The sequence below is a fragment of the Camellia sinensis genome, chromosome 3 (assembly GCF_055761805.1).
Source record: "Camellia sinensis isolate YWXY chromosome 3, ASM5576180v1, whole genome shotgun sequence".
NCBI classification, from domain to species: Eukaryota; Viridiplantae; Streptophyta; class Magnoliopsida; order Ericales; family Theaceae; genus Camellia; species Camellia sinensis.
This window is the reverse complement of record NC_138963.1, coordinates 184,902,969-184,930,292: the sequence shown is the minus strand read 5'-3', so window position 1 is coordinate 184,930,292 and position 27,324 is coordinate 184,902,969. Positions and strand designations below refer to the sequence as shown.

Sequence of the window (27,324 nt, the reverse complement as noted above, 5' to 3'; positions counted from 1 at the left end):
ATATCTGCTAATCAGTCCTTGTCATGAACCGAACCCGCCCCCGTGGGTAAAGGACATAACCAGCCAGTAATCATGAGATTATCTACGGCCTCAAACCAAAACAAATGTATTTTAACAGAGTTAATGGGGGCCAAACGGAAGCAGTTCAAAACTTTGTCCATAGAGCTGTGCTTACATGGCACATCCAAACAACCAAACATATATACATTAATAACTCACAACAGAAATACAGTAGCATAAGTTCTGTACAAACAGGATCATCTAAAAGTAAGTCAACCCGTGAAAACTATATACGGCATATACAAAGACTTTGCCAATATAATAGCGTAAAACAAAATGACAAATGGCGAAGCGAGTCTCATGCGTGAGACACATGGGCTGACTCTCCAAAAACCCGGTTGTTCCATACAGACTTCACTGGGGCTGGGTCTGGACCTCTCTTGGCTCACCTACAAACACATGAATGAGTGTGAGCGAAAGCCCAGTGAATAATATCAAATAAAGTAAATACATTGGAACATTATACATCAGACGGCTTTGGGCCCAATTCATTCATGTCAAACTGGCCTTTGGCCTTTTCAAACTCAAACTGGCCCTTAATCCTTTCAAACTTTCCAATCAAATTAGCCTTTAGGCCTTTCAAACTTCCATATCAAACTGGCCTTTAGGCCTTTCAAAATTTCATATCAAACTGGCCCTTAGGCCTTTCAAACTTTCCAATCAAATTGTCCTTTAGGCCTTTCAAACTTTCATATCAAACTGGCCTTTAGGCCTTTCAAACTTTCATATCAAACTGGCCTTTAGGCCTTTCAAACTTTCATATCAAACTCAAACTTTACAAGACTTACATAGAAGTAAGCAATTGGACATTAACATATTTCAGATATTACTCACAGTGATCGGCTTGTGGATTTGCCCTGGAGCTTGACCCTACATATCACATAACACGTATGGGTCACAAATAATTCAATCCATTCTTTAATTCACATATTCCTCTTTAGGCTTCATTCTTATCTCTTTAATTCAATTACAATGCTCAATGTATACCTAAGAGTGCTTAGAAGTGAAAGGGAACGGAAAATAGAACACAGAATGCATTTTCAAAATTTCAGAAAGCAGGGTCCCCGCTCGAGCGGACCCTTGAGGCTTGCAAAAGTACTGGATGCATCATTTTTACGCTCGAGCGTGAACTTGGACGCTCGAGCGGAAGTTCATCAAACATAGCTCCCCGCTCGAGCATGAACTTCCCCGCTCGAGCGGACATCTTGGTCTGCAGAAAATACTGGGAGCACGAAATTCACGCTCGAGCGGCGGTTTCCCCGCTCGAGCGGACATCTTGGTCTATAGAAAATACTGGGAGCACGAAATTCACGCTCGAGCAGCGGTTTCCCCACTCGAGCGAACATCAAATTTCTGGGTTTTCCCATATTGTGTTCTTGAGCTCAAATTCGACATTTCAACCACATTTCTTGCATATTATGGTTCCAATTTCACATATACTTGTACTAACATGATATAAACACCAAAACACATCATCATGGAGCTCAATTTCTGGTATTACTTATATGCATGTCTCAAATTAATCCAAATTCATCACCAACACATCAAATTCAAACATGCAAAGCTTACCCTTTCATGATCTATTCTTGCATGTAAGAAATACACATTATTCACAACTTATTTGGTGAAGAAATGGTCATACACATGGATTTCAATCAAACTTCAACATAGATTACACAAATTAAGCTCAAACATGGAAATCCATAGCAACTCTCTACATGCATGTGTTCTATGACTTCAAATTCAACAAAATCAACTCAATTTCCTTATAATCAAACTAATTCATGTTCTTGGCCATTAATCAAACTTCAATTTGCAAATTCCAAACAAAATCCATGAGATACTCACCTAGGAGCCTTGATTCTCACAATCTATAACAAATTCTTGGGAAATCTTCAAGGTTTCCAAGCTTTGAGCCAAAATTGCACAATTTCTCTCCCTTTCTCTCACTATGGCCGGCCCTCTCTCTCTCACAATTGTATAACTCAGATTTTTTTAGCTCAAAAGAGTTAAAGGAGAGTGTAGTGCCTTCATACAACAAGCCTCACTAAAATTTATTTAATAATAATAAATAATTGGGCACTAATTCATCAGTTTAATCAATTTAATCTGGTCCGAATCAATTTTTCAATTAAACTTCACCGTAGGCTCTAAAAATTATGCCAATCACAATGGCGTGACCAATTTCGGGTTCTGCGGTCGATAAGGCCATCAATTTAATTTCCAAAGCAGATAATCAAACAGATATTCCTACAGTGAACAGATAGAAATTCAAAACCACATATTTTCACATAATGGCACACAAAATCATATCAAAACACATAATCACATTCATGTTAAAGACCAATTAGCATAATACAGAACAGGGGTATCACAGTTTTCCCCCTTTAGGAAGTTTGGTCCTCCAAACTTATTTTACCTTCGTCGGGAAACAAGTGTGGATAGCGTAGTCGCATTTCCTCCTCTTTCTCCCATGTAGCATCCGTCCCATAGTATTCTTTCCATTCCACTTTCACCATTGGGATGGACTTGCTTCTCAATTGTTTCACTTGCCGGTCAACGATTCGTTCCGGCCATTCGGCGTATTCCAAATTTTCGAAAATAGCTACCCGGTGATAATCAATCACATGAAAGGGGTCTCGGAGGTAACCCCTCAACATCGACACATGAAACACATTATGGATTTGTTCAAATCCCAGTGGCAAAGCAACTCTATAAGCAACTGGGCCAAGCCTTTCCAAAAGCTGAAACGGCCCAATGTAATGGGGCGACAATTTGCCCTTCTTTCCAAACCTGACTTGGCCTTTCATCGAAGATACACGGATGAACACATGGTCAACAACCTTATACTCAAGAGGTCTTCTCCGAACATCTGCATAATTCTTCTGTCGGTCCTGAGCTGTTTTGAGCCTTTGTCGAATAATCTTGATTTTCTCAGAAGTGTCTTGTACAATTTCAGGCCCAAGCAAAGCTCTATCCCCGACCTCTGTCCAACAAATAGGTGATCTACACCTTCTACCATACAAAGCCTCGTATGGTGCCATACCGATACTGGAGTGGAAGCTGTTATTGTATGCAAACTCTGCAAGTGGCAAATAATCCTCCCAACTCTCCTGAAAGTCCAAAGCACACATCCGAAGCATATCTTCCAAAGTCTGTATTGTTCGTTTTGATTGCCCATCGGTCTGTGGGTGGAATGCAGTACTAAATCTTAGTTCCGTCCCCATGGCTTCCTGCAAACACTTCCACAGTCTAGATACAAACTTCGGATCTCTATCCGACACAATAGATACCGGAACTCCATGTAAACGGACAATCTCATCAACATAAATGGTAGCCAATCTATAAGCATTAAACATAGTTCTAACTGGCAGAAAATGTGCAGATTTAGTCAGTCTATCAATTACAACCCAAATAGAATCCATACCTCAAGAAGTCCGAGGTAGGCCAACAACGAAGTCCATAGTCACATGCTCACACTTCCATTCAGGAATAGGGAGGGGCTGCAGTAGACCGCCTAGTTTATGATGTTCAGCTTTAACTTGCTGACACTGTAGACATTTGGACACATATTCTGCAATCCCTTTCTTCATCTTAGGCCACCAATAGGTTTGTTTCAAATCCCAATACATTTTATTGTTGCCCGAATGCATAGCAAATACGGATCTGTGGGCTTCATCTAAAACCCTCTTCTTTAGTTCCAGAATATCTGGGACACACATCCTGTTTCGAAATTTCAACACTCCATTTTCAATATTGAACTCTGCCTTCAGACTTGTCTCAAATTCATCAATCACTTTCTTGAGGAATTCATCCTCTTTCTGTTTCTGCTTGATTTCATCAATGATTGTCGGCTCGGCTGTAATAGCGGCTATCAATCCGCCCCGTTCACACATTACCACTTCAATCTCAAACTTCTCAAAATCTTGCAAGATCTCTTTCTGTTCAGTAAGCAAACAAGTCATACTCTCCGTTGACTTTCTGTTCAAGGCATCAGCAACTGTGTTAGCTTTCCCGGGGTGATACTGAATCTCTAAATCATAATCTTTTATCAATTCCAGCCATCTCCTCTGCCGCATATTCAACTCCTTCTACATGAAGAAGTATTTCAGACTTTTATGATCCGTGTAGATTTCACACTTTGCTCCATACAGATAATGTCGCCAGATTTTCAAAGCAAAAACAACTGCGGCCAATTCTAGGTCATGTGTTGGATAATTCTTCTCGTGTGGCCTCAACTGTCGGGAGGCGTAAGCAATAACCTTTCCGTTCTGCATTAACACACAACCCAAACCTTTATAAGACGCATCACTGAAAATTACAAAATTCTCCGTACCTGAAGGTAGTTTCAAAATTGGTGCAGTGGTCAATTTTGTTTTTAGTTCATGAAAGGCAGCTTCTCTTTCATCGTTCCATTCAAACGGTTGGCCTTTACGTGTCAATTAGGTAAGAGGTACAGCTAATTTCGAAAAGTCCTTCACAAACCTCCGGTAGTACCCAGCTAAGCCCATGAAGCTGCGGACTTCTGTCACATTTATCGGTGTAGGCCAACTCACAATCGCCTATATTTTCTGTGGGTCCACTGAAATTCCTTCCTTGTTGATCACATGCCCTAAGAAAGCAACTTCATCCAACCAAAACTCACATTTCTTTAGTTTAGTAAATAATTTTCTTTCCCGAAGTATTTGTAGGACAGTTCTCAAATGATGTTCATGTTCAAGTCTATCTTTAGAATATATCAAAATGTCATCGATAAAAAGCACAACAAATTCGTCAAGGTAGGTTTTAAAATTCGGTTCATTAAGTCCATAAATGTTGCCGGAGCATTAGTCACTCCAAATGACATAACAAGAAACTCAAAATGTTCATACCTCGTTCTGAATGCGATTTTCTCAACATCTTCTACCTTAACTTTCAACTAATGATACCCGGATCTCAAATCAATTTTAGAAAACACCTGTGATCCCTGCAACTGGTCAAATAAGTCATCAATACGGGGTAGGGGATATTTGTTCTTTATTGTTACCTTGTTTAATTCCCGATAATCGATGCACAAATGCAAAGTTCCATCCTTCTTTTTCACAAACAACACTGGTGCACCCCAAGGCGAAGTGCTAGGTCGAATAAACCCCTTGTCAAGCAGGTCTTGCAATTGTCCTTTCAATTCTTTCATCTCGGTAGTAGCCATTCTGTAGGGGGCTTTAGAAATGGGCTGGGTGCTTGGCACAGTTTCAATAGTAAACTCTATCTCCCTATCTACCAATTCCCCTGGTAATTCATTTGGAAACACATCTGGAAATTCTCTAACAATAGGGATATCATTCAGTTCAACATTCACAGATTGTTCAGACAACACATAGCACAAATAACCCTAGCACCCTTTCCTGATCAGTTTACATGCTTTCATTGCAGATATCAAATAAGGTGGAGGCACTACCCCATTACCCACAAAAACATAATCTCTTTCTATTCTGGTGGTTTAAACACAACCCATTTTGTCACACAATCAATGGTGGCACAATACTTGGTCAACCAATCCATGCCCAAAATTATATCAAAATGCCTAAAGTTCAAGGGCAACAAATCTACATATAGGATAGCATCTTCAACATGCATATCACAAAACCAGTATATAGATTCACACAATACAGATTCCCCAGATAGAGCAGACACACATAACAGATATGGCAGTAATTCTAAGGGTCTATTCAGTCTAGATGCAAATACATATGTCACAAAAGAGTGTGTGGATCCGGAGTCAATTAACACAAAAGCATCCTAATTACATATAGAAATAGTACCTGAGACAACTGCATTGGCATTCCGTGTATCGCCCGGAACAAGTGCAAAAACTCTCCCCTGTCTCATGGTATCCCCGGTGATAGCGGGTCTCATAGTATTTCCTGGCTTTGGGATTGATGCAGTGGAACTAGCAGCCATCTTTCCACCATTCTGATTACAATCTCGGGCCATATGCCCTTGTTTACCACACTTAAAACAGGCCCCTGACACACGGTAACAAACCCCACGATGCCTTTTGCTACAAACATTGCACATGGGAGATGTGTCTTGGGAAGAACTCGAAGTATTTGAGGAGCCCGTATTTTGCTTTTTCAAAAATTTATTCTTCGAAAAGAAGCCTTGCCTTTTGTTACCTTTCCATTCAGTTATTGGCTTAGCTTGTCTAGCTATGTTAGCCTCTGATATGATGGCCCTGTCTAGCACCCCAATGTAAGTCTCCAGCTTTAAGACATTCACTCTTTCTAGGATGTCACTTCAAAGCCCACCTTCAAAGTGTCTCGTATTCTTATAGTCTGTGTCAATCACATGTGGCACAAACCTGGCCAATTCAGTGAATTTGGCCTCATACTCAGCTACGGTCATACTGTCTTGCTTAAGTTCCATGAACTCTGCTACTTTCCTGTCCCGAGCACACTGCGGGAAGTACTTGTCATAGAAGATTTCCAAAAATTTCACCCAATCAACATCCTTATGATTTTCTCGCATTAACATCCACCATCTCCTTGCCTCGTCTTCTAGCATAAAAGTGGCTAGAAGCACTTTCTGTGTCTCCGAACACGGGAACACTTCAAACAGTTTTTCGATGCCGAGGACCCAAGCTTCAGCTTTCAAAGGATCTAATCTGCCATGGAACTATGGTGGTTTCATCTTCTTGAACTCTTTGGTGAGAGCTATTATCTAGTCATCATTCTGATTATCTGGCACGGGTGGTGCCGGAGGTGGAGGTGGCGGGTGTGGTTGCTGCCACTGTTGTTACCACTCATGTTGTTGTCTCAAAGCTTCTGCCATTTCCTATATCAGTCTTTCCATTCTGTCTATTCTGGCAGTAGAGGATTCCTCTATCTCATCACCTCTTGTTCTCACCATCTGATTAAACTTACATTATACTTCATACAAAAGATTTACAAGTATGCATATATTAAAGGGCATGCATATTCAAATAAATTGCAATACAAGAAAATCATACCTTATAACACATAGTTGTTCATATCAAAACATTTAAGCATATACTTGATCCTTTCAGATTCAGACTTATCACATGAATGCATCCTAGATCTTTTCTAGACGCTTATTGCTCATTTGGACAAGTGTGTGAGTTATTAACTCGTGCTCTGATACCACTCTGTCATGACCCGAACCCGCCCCCGTGGGTTAAGGACATAACCGGCCAGTAATCATGAGATTACCTATGGCCTCAAACCAAAACAAATGTATTTTAACAGAGTTAATGAGGGCCAAACGGAAGCAGTTCAAAATTTTGTCCATAGAGCTGTGCTTACATGGCACATCCAAACAACCAAACATATATACATTAATAACTCATAACAGAAATACAGTAGCATAAGTTCTGTACAAACAGGATCATCCAAAAGTAAGTCAACCCGTGAAAACTATATACGGCATATACAAAGACTTCGCCAATATAACAGCGTAAAACAAAATGACAAAAGGCGAAGGCAAGTCTCATGCGTGAGACACATGGGATGACTCTCCAAAAACCTGGTTGTTCCATACAGACTTCACCGGGGCTGAGTCTGGACCTCTCTTGGTTCACCTACAAACACATGAATGAGCGTTAGCAAAAGCCCAGTGAATAACATCAAATAAAGTAAATACATTGGAACATTATACATCAGACGGCCTTGGGCCCAATTCATTCATGTCAAACTGGCCTTTGGCCTTTTCAAACTCAAACTAGTCCTTAGGCCTTTCAAACTTTCCAATCAAATTGGCCTTTAGGCCTTTCAAACTTCCATATCAAACTGGCCTTTAGGCCTTTCAAACTTCCATATCAAACTGGCCCTTAAGCCTTTCAAACTTTCCAATCAAATTGGCCTTTAGGCCTTTCAAACTTCCATATCAAACTGGCCTTTAGGCCTTTCAAACTTTCATATCAAACTGGACTTGAGGCCTTTCAAACTTTCATATCAAACCTCGTCCACCATTCAAACTCAAACTTTACAAAACTTACATAGAAGTAAGCAATTGGACATTAACATATTTCAGATATTACTCACAGTGATCGGCTTATGGATTTGCCCTGGAGCTTGACCCTACATATCACATAACACGTATGGGTCACAAATAATTCAATCTGTTCTTTAATTCACATATTCCTCTTTAGGCTTCATTCTTATCTCTTTAATTCAATTACAATACTCAATGTATGCCTAAGAGTGCTTAGAAGTGAAAGGGAATGGAAAACAGAACACAAAATGCATTTTCAAAATTTCAGAAAACAGGGTCCCCGCTCGAGCGTGGACTTCCCCGCTCGAGCGAACCCTTGAGGCCTGCAAAAGTACTGGATGCATCATTTTTACCCTTGAGCGTGAACTCGGACGCTCGAGCAGAAGTTCATCTAACATAGCTCCCCGCTCGAGCGGACATCTTGGTCTGCAGAAAATACTGGGAGCACGAAATTCACGCTCGAGCGGCGGTTTCCCCGCTCGAGCGGACATCAAATTTCTGGGTTTTCCCAGATTGTATTCTTGAGCTCAAATTCGACATTTCAACCACATTTCTTGCATATTATGGTTCCAATTTCACATATACTTGTACTAACATGATATAAACACCAGAACACATCATCATGGAGCTCAATTTCTTGTATTACTTACATGCATCTCTCAAATTAATCCAAATTCATCACCAACACATCAAATTCAAACATGCAAAGCTTACCCTTTCATGATCTATTCTTGCATGTAAGAAAGACACATTATTCACAACTTATTTGGTGAAGAAATGGTCCTACACATGGATTTCAATCAAACTTCAACATAGATTACACAAATTAAGCTCAAACATGGAAATCCATAGCAACTCTCTATATGCATGTGTTCTATGACTTCAAATTCAACCAAATCAACTCAATTTCCTTATAATCATACTAATTCATGTTATTGGCCATTAATCAAACTTCAATTTACAAATTCCAAACAAAATCCATGAGATACTCACCTAGGAACCTTGATTCTCACAATCTATAACAAATTCTTGGGAAATCTTCAAGGTTTCCAAGCTTTGAGCCAAAAGTGCACAATTTCTCTCCCTTTCTCTCACTATGGCTGGCCCTCTCTCTCTCTCACAATTGTATAACTCAGATTTTTTAGCTCAAAAGAGTTAAAGGAGAGTGTAGTACCTTCATACAACAAGCCCCACTAACATTTATTTAATAATAATAAATAATTGGGCACTAATTCATCAGTTTAATCAATTTAATCTGGTCCGAATCAATTTTTCAATTAAACTTCACCGTAGGCTCTAAAAATTATGCCAATCACAATGGCGTGACCAATTTCGGGTTCTGCGGCCGATAAGGCCCTAAATTTAATTTCCAAAGCAGATAATCAAACAGATATTCCTACGGCAAACAGATAGAAATTCAAAACCACATATTTTCACATAATGGCATACAAAATCATATCAAAACACATAATCACATTCGTGTTAAGGACCAATTAGCATAATACATAACAGGGGTATCACAGTCCTACTCCATAGGGTATGCCTGGCCTGGTGCAAGTAAGATAGCGAAGACTTCCAACTAGGCCCTTGAAATAAGTTGGGTCCACATCACCTGCCTTCGTACCTTTTATGAGCTCCACTCCACTGTCTACAAGAATGTTCACTGGATTACAATTCTCCATCCCGTATCTCTTGAGAATTTCCTTGGCATAGCCACTTTAGGAAATAAAAAATCCATCTTTTTTTTGTGTCACTTCAATGCCGAGAAAATGAGCCATCAATCCAATATCTGTCATTTCAAATTCTTGGACCATGCTTCTTTTAAAGTTTTTGAACATGGCTGGATTGTTTCCGGTGAAGATTAGATCATCAACATAAAGACAAGCAAGCAACATGCTTCCATCAGCTTCCTTCTTCAAATATAGTGCGTGCTCATATGGACATTTTTCAAAACCATTGTCATGAAAATACTGATCAATTCTAGTATTCCATGCACGCGGAGCTTGCTTCAATCCATAAAGTGTTTTCTTCGATTTGTACACTTTGTCTTCATGCCCATTCTGAACATACCCCGAAGGTTGTTCAATATAGATTTCTTCTTCAAGGAAACCATTAAGAAATGCAGATTTCATATCAAGTTGATAAATCTGCCACTTGTGTTGGGCAGCCAAAGAAATCATTAGCCTGATAGTCTCCAATCGGGCAACTGGAGCAAACACCTCTCCATAGTCAATTCCAGCTCTCTGCTTGTAACCTTTTGCTACTAACCTTGCCTTGTAGCGTTGCACTTCGCCTTGTGCATTCCTCTTTGGCTTGTATATCCATTTCACTCCAATGGGTTTGTGCCACTCTAGTAGACTGGTAAGCTTTCATGTGTCATTTTTCTCAATGGCATGAATTTCTTCATCCATTGCTTTCTTCCATTTATCTTCTTGGATGGCTTCTGAGAAGGTAAGTGGATCACTATCTGCGAATAGGCAGAACAAATTCAGATCTGCTTCTTCTGTAGCTTCATATATCTCCTGCAAATTTCTCATTAGTCTTGGTTGTTTGAAAATGCTATCATCTGATGATGCTGATGATAATGATGATGATGATGATGATGATGATGATGATGATACAGCACTTCTGTGAGAGACTGGCAATCTAGGTGCCGGTATTCTATGTGGAGGAGTTTGTGGCTCATCTTGAACTTCTCTTGTGATTTCAACCGGAGCTTTTGATGTTTCATCTTCAAGAATGAGTTCTGCATCTTTAACAACTTCATCTTGATTCCAATTCCAAGCTTCTTCTTCTTCAAATATCACATCTCTACTCATGATCACCTTTCTGGTACTGGGATTATACAACTTGTATCCCATTGTTCTATCTCCATATCCGACAAGGATACATTTTTCTCCCTTATCATCGAGCTTGGTTCTTCTTGCTTCAGGAATCTTGGTGTACGCAACACACCCAAATATTCTGAGATGGTTGACACTTGGCTTATGTGAACTCCAAGCTTCTTCTAGAGTCATAGAATGAAGGCTCCTAGTTGGACATATGTTCAACAAATACACAGCACATGATACGGCTTCAACCCAAAATTGTTTGGGCAGTCCCTTTCCTTTCAACATGCTCCTTGCCATATCTAAAATTGCGCGATTCTTCCTTTCAGCAACACCATTCAGCTGTGGCGTATAGGATGGGGTTGTTTGATGCTTGATTCCATGATCTTTGCAATAATTCTCAAAAGCATATGATGTATATTCTTCACCTTGATCTGATCGCAATGTCTTGATGTAGTAGCCGCTTTGCTTCTCTACAAAAGCTTTGAATTCTTTGAAGATACTGAACACCTCCGATTTTCTTTTAAGAAAATACACCCATGTCTTCCGACTATAATCATCAATGAAGGTGAGAAAATAGCTATTTTGTCCATTTGACATCGGCTTCAATGGACCACACACATCAGTGTGCACTAGCTCCAGCGGCTTTGTTGCTCTCCACTTCATTTCTTTGGCAAAGCTAGTTCTGTGATGCTTGCCAAGAATGCAGCTTTCACAGATTTCATTAGTATGAGCAATATGAGAGAGCCCTTTCACCATATTCATGCTTGACAACAGCTTCAAGCTTCCAAAGTTGAGATGTCCAAACCTCAAATGCCATAGCCAGTCTTTGTCTTTGATGATGGCACTTAAACACTTCACAACATCATGTTGGATGTTCAATGCAAACATCCGATTCTTGGACATTCTCACTCGAGCGATCAAATTACCATGATTGTCTTTGATGGTAAGATGACAATCGTTCATGCTGATGGCGTATCCTTTCTCTAGGAGTTGTCCCATACTCAAAATGTTGTTCTTCATGGCAGGAACATAATAAACATTGGAGATGTAATCATGATCTCCATTCTTGAGCTTGATCAGAATATTACCTCTTCCTTTCACTAGAGTCTTTGAAGAATCACCAAATGGGACTTGTGCTTGTACAGTCTCGTCAAGCTCAACAAATAGCTCTCTTTTACCACACATGAGATTACTGGCTCCCGAATCTAGATACCAAACATTGTTTTGGTTTTCAGTGTCTCCATGGTGAACAAACAAGACTGTAGGTCCAACTTTGTTTGTTTCCTCCTTGGCAAAATTTGCTTGCTCTCTAGTTTCCGTTGTTGTTCTACTTCGGCATTCATTGCTGTAATGCCCGAACTTGTGGCACTGGTAGCACTGAACATTGCTTTTGTCAAATCCTAGTCGGTTGTTGTAACCACCTCCTCTACCTCTTGCTCTTCCTCTTGGAGCAAAGTGTGGTTGATTTCTTCCTTCTCTGGCTGGACCTCTTCCGTCTCTTCCTCGAAAAACAAAATTTTGATTATTGTAACCACGGCCTCTTCCTCGGCTTCTTTGTGATGTCCCCCCTTGCTCGTTTCTGTCATCTCTGAAGGACAGCTTTGATTGAAGAGCTTGCTCTAGAGAACTTGAGGGAGTCTTCTTGTTGATCCTTTGTTCATGAATCTCAATTGTGCCCATCAACTCATCGGTGGTCATGGCACTGAGATCCTTGGACTCTTCTATTGCTACAACCACGTGCTCGAACTTGGGACTAAGTGATCGGAGAATCTTCTCTATCACTTGAAGAGATTCCATCTTCTCTCCATATCTTCTCATCTGATTAACAATGGTCAATATTCTGTTGAAGTACTTAGAAATTGACTCATTCTCATTCATGTGCAGCATCTCGAATTCGCCACGTAACACCTGGAGTCGAACTCTGATTGTCTTCTCAATTCCACGGTGTGAAATGCGAAGAATACTCCATGCCTCTTTAGAGGTTGTTGCTGCTGAAATCTTCTCAAAACTTGACTCATCAATGCCTTGATAGAGAAGATACATGGCCTTTTTATCTTTCCTCCTTGAATCTTTTAACGACGTCTTTTGAGTATCATTTAAATTTTCTTCATCTTCGAGAGTAGCTGGCTCGTCATATCCTCGATCCACTAACTCCCACAAATCTTTTGAGGCTAGTAGAACTTGCATTTGAATACTCCAATTTTCATAGTTCTCCTTGCTGAGTTTTGAAAACTGGGGCTGAAAGAAGTTGTTTGTGTTGGCCATTGGTTGTCTTTAAAACTCTGCAAATTTTTGGAATGGAATTTGCAAATTCTGACCCCACAGATGTGTCCGGAATACTCCAGCTAGTTCGAAAGCACTATTGGATCACCAGAAACAGACTCCGAATGGCTTAGATCAAGCCAAAACAAGTTGAACGGTTCAGATCTACACCTTAGCCGCGGCACACTGGATTAATCCTCCGTGTGCTGATGTCAACGGCTCAGTCAACGCGGCTTGGCTTGGTCAACGGTTGAGGTCAACGGCGGCCAGGTCAGCGGCTCCAGTCAACGGCTTGAAGGCTCGGCTTGGCGGCTAGGGTCAATGGCGGCTCGGCCCAGTCAACGACGATCAGCGGCTCGATGACGTCAGTGGATGACGCCTGCTTTGGTACGCGTGCGTGTAGCGCGTGTGGCGCATTGAATGACGCGTCTTCTTCCTCTGGAAGCGCGTGGTAGCGCGTGGGCACGTGGTGGGCGTGGGCGCGTGGTGCGTGTGAGAACGGCGTCAGGAAGCGCGTAGGGCGCGTGCGGGGCCGTCCGATCTTTGTTTTTGACGCGGTTTTCACAGTTGTGCTCGTCTCGTCGAGAGCTTCAATCTAATGTGATCAAAAATGGATTTCGACCACTTTGATTTCTGGGCAATTTTCGAAAACACACTGTGTTCTTGAAAGTTTTGCAGAATTTCTGCAAATTCAAACTACCTTCGGCTCTGATACAACTGTTAGTAGGAGTGGGGTGCAAACCACAGTTGGTGATTCATAATGAGAGGCTTAAAACTGAACCAAACTGAAATTCAATTCACTCAAATATAATTCTGAAAAACTAAACAGAGAGCACTCTTCTTCTTCTTTTCTCCCACACTTGAACTCGCATAATACAATAGCTATATATAGATAAAACTAACAATGTGAACGCATTAAATTCAACTACAGCTGAGGCAACAAATTTCAAACGACAAACTTGATTTGCAGCTGCTATTTTTGACAATGTTGATTTGCAGCTACTATTTTTGAAAGTCTTGATTTGCAGCCTCCATTTGACTCTTAGGCCGGTGAAAACAAGATTACTTCACAACAATTTTGTGGGAATTGGTCGAGGCGAAACTGAAAAGGGCCAATGAGGTATATGGGTGGGTACATTGTTGACAGTGCTTCTAAAACGTCATGTTCTAAAGCGTCGAAGGTATTTAAAATGATGGCCGAACCTTCGTGTGTTTTGTCAATTGCTTCCAAAATTAAATGAATCATGACATTCAGTTCAGTGGCTCGAAAGAAACTTGGCAGATCCTTCAATCGTATGCCATTCATGCCTGGTATCCAATCTATCACAGTGTCTAGGTAACCATTTGTTAAATAACTTGCATCTGCATTTGTGAAGAAAAATATTACAGTTAGGAAAATATTAGTACATAAATTGATAATCAAGCTACAATATACTTGGTGTATACTATATATACAAGTACGAATTAAAATAATGTTAATTACGAAGTATTGTGGTATTTTGTTATAGGCTTTGTTCTGTTGGGGCCCCAAAACTATTAGAAGTTATATCCAATATGGTGTCGGATATGACAAGTAGTCGTGATGTTTCAAATTGATGTTAGTTACAACCTAATTTTGAGTATGATCAATGGTTAAGTTTATTTTTTAGATTTATGCATATAAAATGTTCCTTTTTTTAAAAGGCATATTATAAATCTTTCAATTAAATTTATTTTACCTCCTCATAGTTTGGAGCTAGAGAACTTTATTCCCATAGGCCCCGTTTGTTTTCAGAGGTAGAATAGAGGAAATTTATAATAAGGGGTTTAATAATTAGAGGATTGTTAGTGAAGGGATTGATAGTGAGGGGATTAAGTAAAATTGTATTTTTTTTATAATAGTTGTTAGTGTAGAGATTGTTAAATTATTTTTATATAAAATAATAAAACAAATAAAAAAATACAAAAACATTAAACATTAATGTTTTAAAAAAAATTCCCAACATGTAAAAAATTAAAAATAAATAAAAAATTTCAGGAAAAAAATAAAACAAATAAAATAATGATTTTTAATTAACAAAAAAATACAAAAAATTAAACATTAATGTTCAAAAAAAAAGCCCAACATGTAAAAATAAAATAAAAAATAAAAATTTCTAATACGACGTACTATTTTTCTAATACAAAGTTTTGGAGACCCATTCGAATCCCCTCCCTAAGGGGATTCATAATCCGGAACTCATTATCAATCTCCTTCTCATCTCTCAAAACAAACACAATGTTAGTGGGTCCCACCCCACTGTCAATCCCAATCTCCCCTCTATGCCAATCCCAATCCCCTCTCTAACTCTCCAAACAAACAGGGCCATGTGGTTCAAATATAACCAAAAAGTTCACATGTGATTTTGTGCTAAAGTATCAGCATTAGATTTTCCATACAAATTAATGGCAGATGTATCACACACATCATTTATGAAAGTGGGATTAGTTTTATGAAAAAATAAAGTGAAATTATTACAATAAAAAGACAATTTTATCCTTATTTTCTTCAAACCTAAAATTAGATTAATATGTTAATTAAAATAAATTAAATTAAAAAATAATTAATGATTGATCTAAAATATAAAATAATTAAATATTTAGAATTAATTGTAATCTAAAATATAATTAAATTAAAATTAGAATAAAAAGTTAAGAATTATAACAAATAAATAAAAAACTGCAATGATTGTGATTTAATTGAATTAGTGTTAGATATATATTATAAATTATGTGTATATGAGAGAGAGAGAGAGAGAGAGAGAGAGAGAATATGATTTGAGGATATTATAGTCATTTTGCATCTATAGTTAACAGTGTTAATAGTTTCACTTTGGTTTAAAACCACATAAAAAAATTTCGACTATAGTAAATCGTAAGGGGTAAAATGCTTTTACTTCAAACTATAAAGAAGTAAAATGAATTGTACCCTACATTTTTTTTTTTAATAAAGGAATGAAAATATTTAGAATTAAATTCATTTTTCTTCTTTGTGGTTTGAAGTCAAATCACTTTACCCCCATTTGGTTTAAATATAGTCCGAAACCTCCATGTGATCTTGAACAAAAATGCAACTGTTAAAGCCATTAACTATAGATATGAAATGATTGTAATAAACTCAAATCTTACATATATATTTGTTATTTTATTTCTCCCTCATCTTTCAAATACATAATTTACAACATCCAATATTAATTCAATTAAATCACAATTAATTACAAATTTTAATTATTTCTTGTAATTCTTAACTTTTTATTCTAACTTTAATTGAATTAAATTTTATGTCACAATTGATCTTAAATGCTTAATTATTTATTTTAATTCCTATATTTTAAAATTAATTTTAATTTAATTGTATTTTCATAATTAATCCTAAATTTTTAGTTATTTATTGTAATTCCTAACATGTTAATCTAATTTTAATTTAAAGATATTTTAGATCAATTTTTAATTTTTAATTATTTTTAAATTTAATTTAATCATATTTTAAATCAATTCTTAATTATGTTTTGTATTTTAGATCAATCATTAATTATATTTTGTTTTGTTTTATTTTAATTAACATAATAATCTAATTTTAAGTTTGGAAAAAATGTGGGTGAAATCATATTTTTGTTGTATTAATTTCATTTTTTTTTTTTTTTTTTGGAACAACAAATCTACTTTAAAAATTAGTATGTATGATGCACCTTCCATTAGTTTAGATGAAAAAATTAATAGTAATACTTTAATCCAAAATTACATCAGAACTTTCTAAAATGGTTTAGCCTCCAAACCACAAGTGTAAAATAAATTTAACCACTGTAATTATGCCACATAAAATAATGAATAAAATCTCTAGCCCACCAATTGGATTGGAGGGTCCCATAATGGGTCCACCTCAAATCCATTTCATTAGTTTAAATTGTTTAATTTTTAGTCTTTTTGATAATTGTTATGTACAAAAATATGATTTAATGGATTTTGATAATCACATATTTAAATCAAATTTTTTTAAAAAATGTTATTACATTTTTAATAAATTTTTTTTTTTTTTACATTGATTTTTTATTTTCTGGTGGTGGTCGTGTAGGTGTACCTGGAGATTAAGGTGGGCTGGGAGAACTCGGAAGTTAGTTCAATTAAAGATAGATATTGACATTTTAAAATAAAATTTGATGATGTTATAGTTTTACATTGAAATTCTTAGCTGTTGATTAACCAAATCAAAACAAAAACAAAAAAACAAAAGAAAAAATGAAACTGTTAAGAATAAGGAAACATAAAATATATGGAAAGTTAATGTAATTACAATATTAAAAATTAATATATTTTTGAAATTTTAAGAGAGTTGGTATAATTTATTCTAAAAAACGGAGTTACAAAAAAAAAAATGACAAACTTTCAATTCAGTGTAAATTAAAAAAACAATTATAAATAAATGGTAAATTTTATAAATATTAATTATTAAAATTATAATTTTTACCATGAAATTGTAATATATTTTTTTGGAAATACCATTGTGTGGTAATTTTCCCCCCAAAAATCCTCTACTAGTACACAAACATTATACAAAAAAATATCACAAAAAATGTGTTAATGATAGTTTTATAAACAAACACTATTTTAACAATAAATCTAGGAATAGATGTATCAATAGATAGGGGAAGGCTTCTTTGCAGTCTAAATCAGACTGGAGTGTATTGTTGGGCTTTTGTGAGCTCACCACCAACTCTACATTAATGATCTGATTCGTTTAATGTGTAGGACTCGTCTAGTACTTTATTCTTGTAAAAAATCATATTAATCGGATATCGGTAGCTACTTGATTAAATTACATTAAAATACCCAATAAGAGATAAGCCTGAAACGCAAAAATTGGATTCATTTTTTTAAGTCCAACCAGCTTGTATTTTAACATGTTAAACTTTTTGTATTTTTTAGTATAAAAAACATATATAAGTCGAATTTGTTGATCAATTTTCTAGATCAAATGATGTATAAATAAAATAATTAATGAATTATTAAATATGATATAAGAGAACTTTTTGCTTTAAATATTTTAATATACTATAACGTTACACAATTTAAAAAGTGAGTTTAATTTTTAATTTGAATAGTGTTACAGTATTGCTCTTATTTTCATAGACATTTAATTTTAAAATAAAAGGTCAATATCAAGACACACCATTCTATATTAAAATTTTATAAAATAATTAATGTATCGATAATTTATATCGATAATTTCAGTACGCACCTTTGAGTGGTGCAAGACCCTTCTTTATGAGTTGGGGATAAGCCACAAGGCCCATTAAGGCAGTAGCACTGGTGGGGAAGAACAAAACAGCAGGTATGCCCACTTCTTCAGCCACTTTCTGAGTAAAGCTCATTGCCCCATCTGAAACTATGCATGTCACCGGAGGTGCGTCCGATGAAGCAGCAGCGTCGTGGTTGAGCTTGGCGAGTAAGATTCTGAAGGGATCTATAAAGTTGTGCAAAATGGAGTGACTGAGTGCCGGGATGTCCTGCGTGGCGTTGGCCTCTGGGGGAGGGAGGCCGTCGGGAATGGTTTCAAAGCGGAAGGAGGAGGTGCCGGAGAGGGAGTGGGGTTCCTGGGATTTGTGGAGGCGGCGGTGGTTGATTTCGGTGTTGATGAAGGTGATGTGGAAGCCCTTGTGGTGGAGGAGCTTTGCTAGTTTCAGCAGTGGGTTGATGTGGCCTTGTGCTGGGTATGGTATGCACACCGCATAAGGAGGACATGGGTTGTGTGTTTGTTGCTGTGCCTTAGTAGAACTCATGTCTCTTGTTGGCATGATTAATCTTTTAACACATTGAAAAGAGCTACTTTGCAGAGCTTATATAGAAGAAAATGCGAAACACAAACAAACCAGTGATCTGTTAAAAAAAAAAACACACAAACCAGTGAAGACCAATAATGTCTCACCCACATGGGCAACAAAAACAAGGCACGTGTTAGGAACTCAAAATGTTAGGTAGGGGTAAGAATACCAAATTTTCTACAAAATAAATGACATATTTAATCATTTATTTGTTAAAAAATTTGAGATCTATAGTATTCTCTCCAAATGTTTCCTAGTCAGGATTTATATTTAAATATAAGGTATATTACACTTATAGCCTTCTATATCTTTGAAATAGCACTGACACCCTCTTATTTTGTGAAATGAGACTACCTTCACTTTGGAAATTTACATAACACCTTAATCCTACTGTTAATCAACTGTTAATTGATTACATAGAAATTGTTAACAACATCCAAAACAAGACTTGTAAATGCCAATTTTGTCCTTCAAATGCCAGCCTGCTCTTCTTTTCTTCTCAACGCAAAGCACTACCACTGCTCATCATCACCTCGCATCCATGTCAATTTGATGAAAAGATGAATCTCTTATTTCAGATATTGAGGGCATGCTTGATTGGATGGATTAGAGCATGTGATTGAGATTATTAATCCGTGGGTCCAATTATCTTATATTTGTTTTAATATTTTGGTTTAGGATTATTAATCTAATGGATAATTAATCTAACAAATTTGTAGGATTATTAGTAATGGGGTAGGGTGAGATTATTAATCCAATGGATATTAATCCAATTAGATAGTGAATACTACACTAATTTAATAGGATCATTAATACTTCACTATTAGTCTTGTGAATCAAACATGACCTGAATGTACGAGCTATCCTTATATATATAGCTATAGCTATACCTATACCTATACAACAGATATGTATCTAAACTACATGTGCTAATTACTTGTAACTTTTTAACAAACTATCTAACTGATATTTGTTCAAACTATCTAACTGATATATGTTTAAACTGATGCAGTCACATAGACTGAGCTGCATCTCGGCTTCATCACTGAACTAGAACATGAGCTAAGCTGTGAGCTATGCTTGGGCTTTGATGGCTTTGATGGAATATCCTCAACATTCTCCTTCAAGCTAATACGGTGAGTGAACCCCATAAGCTTGTCTTTGAGATACAAAAATCTGGAGACAGAGAGAGGTTTAGTAAAGACGTTAGCCAACTGGTCAATAGTTGGAATATACTTAAGAACAAGCCTTTTAGCAAGAACTTGATCTCGAACAAAGTGGCAGTCCACTTCAATGTGTTTAGACCTGGAATGAAATACTGGATTGGATGCCAAAACAATAGCAGAGACATTGTCACACCAGAGAGTAGGAGTCACGGAGGAGGAAGTAGATAAGTCAGTAAGGAGCATGTCAATCCAAGCTAATTCTACAGCAGTATGAGCAAAAGATCTGTACTCTACTTTAGTGGAAGAGCGAGAGACTGTGGCTTACTTTTTGGCTGACCAAGACACAAAGTTAGAGCCCAAAAATATACAATAACCTGAGGTAGATTTTCTGTCTAAAACATCTCCAGCCCAGTTAGAATCTGAGTAGGCATGAATATCAAAATAACTTGAAGAATAGGTCAAACCATGCCCAATGGTACCCTTAACAAAACATAGCAATTCTTTAACTTTTAACAAAATGACCAACTGTGGGAGAATGCATATTATGGTGAGATATTGAAGAGCACCAACCAGGCTTCGATAGAGAGCAGGATTATGACACAATGCTGATAAATTAGAGGCAATGGAAGGTTTAACTAATATAGGAGATGGACGAGGTTTACAATCAGCTAAACCTACCTTATGAAGAATATCCTGAGCATACTTCTATTGAGCCAAAACATAGCCAGTGGAAGTGGGTGTGATGGAAATATCCAAAAAATATGACAAATCACCAAGCTCTTTCATAGAAAAGGCAGTGTGCATATGAGAGATAAGTGATTGAATGTGAGAAACATCATTCCCTATGACTAAAATGTCATCCACATAGACCAAAAGAGCAGTGAAAGTAGTGCTGGATTTCTGGATGAACAAAGAAGAGCCACATTTGCTATTATGGAAACCTTGAGAGAAAAGATAGGCTGAAAATGTAGAATACCAAACCCTGGGTGCGTGTTTCAAGCCATATAAGGCTTTCTTGAGATGAAAAACATGATTAGGTTGATCTGGATGAACAAATCCTGGTGGTTGAAGCATAAACACTTCCTCTTCAAGAACTCTATAAAAGAAGGCATTAGATATATCTAATTACTTCAAGGGCCACTGATGATGGAGAGCTAGGCAAAGTAAAATTATAATTGTTGGAAGCTTGGCTACAGGACTAAAAGTCTCTTGAAAGTCCACACCGAGCTTTGTGTCTAGCTATGGTGCCATCAGAATTCCGTTTAACCTTGAAAACCCACTTACAACCTATAGCATTTTTTCCTGGGGGAGGACAAACTAAAGACCAAGTTTGTTGCTTTTGCAAAGCATCAAATTCTTCTTGCATAGCCTTATGCCAAATAGGAGAAAGAAGAGCTTCCTTATAAGATGGAGGTTCAGAATCTGAGTACAAAACAGGAGAAGACTTGGTGTGAAGTAAACATTGAGAAGAGAGTTTAGACCTAGTGATCATGGGGTGAATATTTGTAGTTGCAGGTGGGAGTAACGGTAAGTGGACTGAGATAGAGTTAATAAGAATAGAGAAAGAAGAAGGAACATAATTGGGCTGAACAATAGTCTACTGTTGAGGAAAAGAAGCAGCAATAATTGGAGAAATAGAAGGAGAAGGAATAGTTGTAGGAGAAGAATATTAAGAATGAGAATGCTGAGAAGAATTAGGCTGGCCATGTAAAAAAGAAACAGATGGAGAAGAAGATGAAGTAGGTATAGTGGACCAAAAGAAAGATTGAATTTGAGGTAAAGAAAGAAAAGAAGAGGTAGAGGACACTTGGTTAAAAGGAAATGTAGATTCATTGAAAATGACATGTCTAGAAAGATAAATCATGCTAGAAATGGGATCAAGAAACCTGTACCCCTTAGCAAATGGATGATAACTAAGAAAGACACAAGGTAGAGACTTAGGATGGAGTTTAGTAGAGGAATAAGGCTGAAGCCCAAGATAACAGAGACAACCAAAGACCTTGAGAAAAGAGTAGTCTGGAGGGTGATGAAATAAAACTTCAAAAGGAGATTGATGCTGCAGTTGAGTAGAAGGAAGTCTATTAATCAAGTAAGTAGCAGTAGCAACTGCTTCAAACCAGAATTCAAGAGGCATGGAGGAATGATGAATCAATGCAACTGCTGTCTCTGTGATATGCTTGTGTTTTCTTTCAGCAATGCCATTTTGTGGTAGAGGGTATGGGCAAGAATGTTGGTGAATAATGCCATTAGCAACAATAAACTCCTTCATTTTATTATTACAAAACTCAATTCCTCTATCAGTGTGAAGTATCTTTAAAATAGTATCAAATTGTTTTTCAACATAAGATTTGAATTCCAAGAATTTGTCATAGACCTCACTTTTGTAAACTAGAGGATACAACCAAGTAAACTTACTAAATTCATCCACAAAAATCATATAATATTTGTAAGTAAAAGAAGAATGGAAAGGGCCCCAAACATTACTATGAATAAGTGAAAGAGGCTTATTAACACTTGAATTTGACAAATGAAAAGGAAGTCTATGACTTTTAGCAACACAACAATCTACACAATCTTGAGTAGCAAGAGGTACAGATTTAAGATGCAAATGATGTTTGAGATGATGAAATTTTACAGAGGAATGATGGCCTAGTCTATTATGCCAAATAGTAGGTGTACGGGAAAGAAATCAACCTTCTCGTATAATCCTGTTGATCAAGTCTGCGCTCCTCCGTACGACATCGCTTTATCACCTGAAGACACAAACGTGAGCTAGCCGACGGGTGTGTGCCGGAAACCTCTCCGATGCCTAAGTCAGTAAGCTTGACAAATAGACAAAAGCTCCGTGTATTCAGAAAGCAAAGTTGTGTGTTACCTCTCCAAAGGTGATGTTTGTGAGCTTTTATAGGTTTTTGTGTGGCACAATCCTAGTAGGACTTCTACTCCTCCATGCAGAGTCCTCCTAGGATTCATACTCCTGAAAGATAATGCTTATCCTTCAACACCCCCCTCACTGCTTAAACCAAGTGAGATGGTTCTATCATGGCCGAACTCCAATACGACCGAAGTAAACACGACTATGCACAGCCGTAGAATAAGCCGAACTAGCTCTTCCTTTTACTTCTCTTACGTCGGCTTCTCATGCACAACACATGGTGTGGTTAGACCGAACTAACGAGTCGTGACCGGTATAACTCCAAGACCGGTCTAATTCAAAGATACCGTTAGACCGATCTAACTTCGTTCTTACGTCGGACCGGACCAGCTTCGCAGTCTTAGGACCGGACTAATTTCATAATATTCATACGACCGGAGTGACTAACGTGGCCCTTTTACTCGACCCTTTTGTACTGTGGCTCATAACGGCCCATTACCCAACTCGGCCCAATTTTTACAAAAATTACCCTCTCAATTGCCCCTTAATTCCATCTACGCAGCATGATAGGGATTATCTGTCTATCAGCCGAGCTGAAGTTTTTAAGCCTTTCCAGCCGAGCTAAAAACCCTTTAGCCTTTCCAGCCGAGCTAAAAACTCTTAAACATTCCAGCCGAGCTAATTTCACACCGGGCTCTGCTTGTCCGGTCAAATCGTCTCTTCAATCACAGCAACTGAATCGCTTCCCATTATGATGGCACGTGGCATGTCCTGATTGACTGAGGACGGCTGTCACGCCGTTCTTCGTACTTCGTGAGATTTGAACAGTCCCGCCTTTTTCCCTTTACCTAAAACAAATCTCATCATTTCGACACACTTTACAACTTCTCTCTCTCTGAGCCTCCGTTGCTTTTTCATTTTCTGAGCTCGTGTTTTGCTGCATTTTGCTTCCATCTTCAGTTCTTGCTTCTTTATCTGGTTAGTACTGCACCTTTACTTTGTTTTCGTATGTTGCTTTCTGTGTCCTGTTTTGTGTGTTTTTGCAAAACGTATTTTTTCATTTTGTTTTGCTCTGTACTTTTATGGAAAAAACTTCACCATAGGACACGAGTATATGAAATATCCTGTAGAAAACTGGTTTTTGATCCATAATCACGATGCAACCGAACTAGGACATTGTTTAAGCTAGGTAAAAGTGTAGTCAGCTTACAACCGGACTAACACTTCATGTTTACACCAGTAGCTTTGAATAAGTCAAACCACTTCTTGAAAAACCTTAGCCGATGTAACCAACCGAACTAAATTTGCACTTAGCATACTGAGATACCTGAATTCTAACCGATCTTAGGCTTTCGGGGCTAAACCAGCTTTTTTAGTTTTTTAACCGAACTCAGAAAGCTGCCCCTAGACGATCAACCGGTCTAACAAAGCGTTTCCATAACCGATATATCGAGACGCTTGCCCAGGCCGAGCTAATAAAAAAGCCTGCTCAAACTGAGCTACCCATCACCTTGTAGAATACCGAGATAGAGCCTGTAACATCCCTCAAAGCCGAAGTAGAACTTTTTTACCTTGCTTTTAATTTGTAGCACAACCCAATGATCTGTGCTTAACACCTTTGTTCTTCACTTTGCAGACTTAGGTCACCCAGACACTCCTCTGCGCGCTCAACCGAGCTACTGAGCACAATTTTTGTACCGAACTAATTTATTTATACTTATAAAATAAATGGGAAAGTATAGATATTTAGTAAATACTCCGGGCGGTCTAGCCGAATTCCGAAAAGATTACAATATACCCGATGACGTCCACTTGATTTTAGCCGAAAAAGATGTCATACCCTGGGGAAATGAAGGCTTTGTCCCCTTCACCCTTTTGTCCATAATTGAAACCGAACTACAATTTCCAGTCCAACCCTTAATTTGTGAATTTCTTAGGCAAACCAGACTATGCCCAACCCAACTATCCACCAATTCATACCGTATCATAATGGGAATAGCCGAACTAAACCGCCAAGCCGGTCTCAACCTCGGTCTGGCCGAAATCTTCCACCAATATTCCATTGGTTCGAAGGAAGACGGCTGGGTGTACTATCTCAGAATACGTCGCCGACGTGAGAAAATAATAAAAAACACGCCGGATAAAGACTTGAATGATGACGATTTTTTCTGGGTGTCTGGGAACTTTGAGGATCATCAAGCCCAGATTCCTGGCCGACGTATAAACTGGAAAAAAGGAGAACCCGGTATATTTACTTCGGTTTTCTTGCGTGTTTTATTATATTTCGGTTTTTCAATCTTCCAGCCGAACTAACAATTGTCTTCTTTCACAGATTCTGCCCACCTCCATTCTTTATACAGCTACCCAAATCTAGTGACTTTGCGCACCGCACTACGGTATCCAGAACGTAGTTGGGCCAAGTTGCTAAAGTTCGAGCCGACCTATAGATACAGCGGCCGCCGAAAAGCGAGGGTGACCGACTTTCTTCTAGAGGAGGCCCCAGAACTGGACCCAACCTTGCCAGAAATCAGATTAATCCCCCTAACCGCTGAAGAAGAAATGGCTAAAAGGAACAGAGTAAGGGCGCTCTTGACCGAGACCAACAGACCCGAGGTACCGCCACCAAGCCAAACGACTGAGGCCGTGGTAGCCCTTCCATCCCAGCAGCCATCCTCATCTCGGGCGAATAAGCGTGCCCGGACTGGCCAAACCGAGCAACGACTTGTTGACGAGGATGAGACCATTCTTCCACGCAGCCCTCAACCAAGCCCTCAACCGGAGTATTCTGACCGAGCTGACTCCTCCAAGTGGGCTCCAAGTCTTAGCTTTCAAAATCGAGATATTCAGGAAACTGACTCGGTTGTTGCTGAGAAGGATCACTTGATGGCTTTCAATTTAGCCAAGAGTGTTTGCCTTCCCAAAGACATGGAGCACCACAACAAACAACTGAACACCGAGCTGAAGGCCATCCGGTCATCAACAAAATCAATGATCCTGGTAAGTGGCTCTCCCTTTTCTTTGTCTAACTTTTCCCAACTGTCAGTCCGGCTAAAGTTAGTCACTACTCTTTTGCAGGCCATTCAGAAGAACAATATTGCACATAAGAAAGTGATGGAGCTGAGCAAGACTACCAGGCAGGTCATCGCAGATGCCGAGGCAAAGACAGCCGAGCTTGAGCAAGCCAAGAAGCAGATAGCTGAGCTACAGTCTGAGAACGGTCGCTTGACCGGACTTGTTAGCTCGGCTGAAGCAGAAAAACAAAAAATTGCAGTGACGGTGAAAGATAAATACTTGCGCGAGTTGGTCAAACTTGAAGGCAAAAAAGACGTCGAAATAGCCGATTTGAAGACGAAGGTTGGTGATGCCAACGCCAAAGGTTTCAAAGAGGCGGAGGGTCTTTATATTCCACAGTGCGAGAGGGCGAAGGACTTATTCTTTAAGTGTGGCTGGAGGAGTGCTGTGGAACAGCTCGGCTGTGGGCCTGAAACCGAGGTCTACAATGCTCCGCAGTACTTTATTCCGGCCTCACTAGCGAAATATGCTGCTTCTGTCCAAGAACAATTTTTGCAGGATTCGGATGATGAAGATGAAGAAAATGAACAAACTGTTACTCCGGCTGTCAACGAGCAAACAAATGATCAATCAGCTCGGTTGGAGCTATCGGTGGAAGACTTCACAACCGAGACCGTGCTTCCGATAGGGACCGGGCTTCCAACTGAAACCGTTTTAACCTCTGACACCGGTGTTCCTGTTGATGTTGACGCCGATCTGGAGAATCTCTTCAACTGATTCTGTAATTTTTCTTTTTCTTTTGTTTGCTTTGACTTGTAACCGGGCTAGGAGCCCCTCCCATGTATTTGCCCTTTGATGAATGAAAAATTCCTTTTTGTTTTGAACTCTTATTTCGGTTTATCTGTATGTTTGTACTTGCAATGGCTTTTCCATGATCTTTTCACTTCCAACTGTTATCTCGGTTTAAATTCTTGCTTTCTAATAGTAGAATGGCCGAGATACTTTATTCCGGTCTCATCTGAGCAATCTGATTGAGCTTACTAGCCAACCACTCTTCAGCCTTAAACTTACTTTGGCTGAAGAGTAACAAGAGTTGGTTTATTCCAGCCAACCACTCTTCAGCCTTAAACTTACTTCGGCTGAAGAGTAACAAGAGTTGGTCTAATCCAGCCAATCCACTCTTCAGCCTTAAACTTACTTCGGCTGAAGAGTAACAAGAGTTGGTTTAATCCAGCCAATCCATTCTTCAGCCTTAAACTTACTTCGGCTAAAGAGTAACAAGAGTTGGTTTA

The 27,324-nt window shown here is 38.4% G+C and overlaps 1 pseudogene; it reads right to left on the bottom strand.

The window, feature by feature from the left end:
* Positions 1–18,385: 18,385 nt before the first annotated feature.
* LOC145822092 (7-deoxyloganetin glucosyltransferase pseudogene) lies at positions 18,386–18,937 on the bottom strand (annotated as a pseudogene).
* Between the last annotated feature and the right edge of the window lie 8,387 nt (positions 18,938–27,324).